The sequence below is a fragment of the Cavia porcellus genome, unplaced genomic scaffold (genome assembly GCF_034190915.1).
Source record: "Cavia porcellus strain 051 isolate PalLab524CR breed Dunkin Hartley unplaced genomic scaffold, mCavPor4.1 scaffold_15, whole genome shotgun sequence".
Classification (NCBI taxonomy): domain Eukaryota; kingdom Metazoa; phylum Chordata; class Mammalia; order Rodentia; family Caviidae; genus Cavia; species Cavia porcellus.
In genome coordinates this window covers 16660189-16662253 of record NW_026947498.1, presented here as the reverse complement: position 1 = coordinate 16662253, position 2065 = coordinate 16660189, and the positions used below count along the sequence as shown (strand labels likewise).

Genomic DNA, 2065 nt, shown 5'->3' with positions numbered 1-2065 from the left:
ATAGGTATAAAACAGGTTGGTATTTATTAGGAGCCTTCAAACATTTTACTTACAGGATGTTTTAACGGGCCATAGCAGGATGGTGGAAGTCAGGCAGGAGGTAAAGGGGACCCGGAACAAAGCCACCCAGACACGGAGCTGGAGAAAAGGACATCGCTATTCCCAGCAGCCCTGGCAGCACTAGTGTCCACGTGAGAGCCCCAAACAGGGTCTTGTTTTCCCTTCTATACCGTTCTTACTGGGGAGCCCTGGTCTAGCCTGGTCACAGAGGCAGGAGTGAGGAGACAGGGGAAGCCAGAGCGGGGAGTTCTGCGGGCACTTTCCAAGTGCACTATGCTTCCCTGACATTGCCTTACAGCTGTGCCCCCATATTAACCATCAGCATTCTCGGGAGCTTAGCTGTACAGTTAACACAGGTGCCTGATTAACGGGGTTAACTGCTCAGCTGCTCTGGGAGGTGCCGGCTCCCTTGGGTGCCACCCACTGCCTGCAGGCCCCAGTGAGTGCAGGGAGGAGGAGGAGAGGGGTCTGGGGTGAAGGGAGTGGAGTGCAGCCTGTGCGGGACTTCAGGACGCCCTGGAGGTCACGGGCTGCAGAAGGTGCTGAGAGATTTTGAGCAAAAGGGGCAAAGGGACCTTGGTCCTGTCCCCTGGATCGATTTCTCTGTCTTGTAGCCAACACTGGGGAAACACTGATTCGGTCCCAATTTATAAGCTATTTTACATTCAAACTGGAGAAAGTGATGGATGATTTTAGAACATCAGCTCCCCAACCAAGCTCCAAATACTCATGTGGAATATATTTCTTTTGATGAACGAAAGAACACTTATTGTCACCGGTGTTAAAGGTTTCCCTTTGACTCTTCAGCCAGAGGGTGAATTGCTAGCAGATCCAAGGAAAAACTACAGACGCAGACAAGTTTCTCAGAGGAGTAGGAAAGAATGTAATGGTCCTTAGCTGTGTTTATCCTTCAGAGAAAAATAATTCCAGCAGTTTAAATCCAATGAATGGTGTTGTGTTTCCTGGAAATTCACCAAGCTACACTGATGGGTCTGATATAAGTGAGCCTGGTGCACTGAAGCAACTGAATGCACCTAAGATTTTTTTCTCAGTCCCCTTGACAACAAATGGTTTGCCTGAGAGCATAGAGAGCAAAGAATCAACTCACAGTCAAGTGAAAAGAAAAATCAGTGATTTACAGACATCTCAATCAGAAGTTTCCTCCCTCAGCTCTAAAAAATAAACATCCACTGTTTGATTGATTACTTTTGTCTCTAGATTTTGTAACCTGAACAACTAGTTACAAGATAACAATCTGCAATATATTAACTAGGGTTAATTGCTTACTTTTTATTTGAAGTTCTGTATCATTTCTATCCTTTTCCCCCCATTTTGCTTTTTTAAAAATAAAATTATGATAAAACAAACAAACTACAAACATCCAAATGAAGATGCTGTGGAATCTGAGGGGCATGAAGTAAAAAGACTCAGGTATGACAAAGGTGTGCAGTCAGAGAGATAGCCAGTGGGAGAACCTCCAGGGAGATTTCTTCAGCTATGGTTGAAGAAACAGAAGCATCGCCTTAGACTCCAGATAAAGACAAAGAAGGTGATTATACCAGGCAGTACTGTGCAAGAGAAGATGGTTTGTGCAGAAGAGGAAGAAGAACACATTTAAAGACATCTCTAAAAGTGTGGAATAAGGAAATCCTCACATTCTTGCACTTGTTATGTTTTTGTTTTGATTTTTGTTTCCATGGGTGAATGTAACTTAATGGGACCCTATATCACTGATTTTTGGATTTTCCACCCATTTTTCTCTATTTGCAGCTGAGTTTCAGGGACTCTTAACTTGAACTTTAGAACATCAAAATTCATAAACTTAACTGTGGAGACATTTTGAAAATAAAAATTGACTACACATATTTTTATAGCCTTGTATGACATCAAGAGACATGAGCTTAGAAAGAAAAAAATACAGAAAAAAGAGTCCAATTGTATCTTAACTGAATGAAAATAATCAAATGGAGGAATCTGATCTGTCTCATGCTGGAGAGTTCACATT

The 2065-nt window shown here is 42.8% G+C and overlaps 1 pseudogene; it reads left to right on the top strand.

Moving 5' to 3' along the window:
• Positions 1-596: 596 nt before the first annotated feature.
• Positions 597-1856, top strand: LOC100727309 (serine/threonine-protein phosphatase 4 regulatory subunit 2-like; annotated as a pseudogene).
• The last annotated feature ends 209 nt before the right edge of the window (positions 1857-2065 follow it).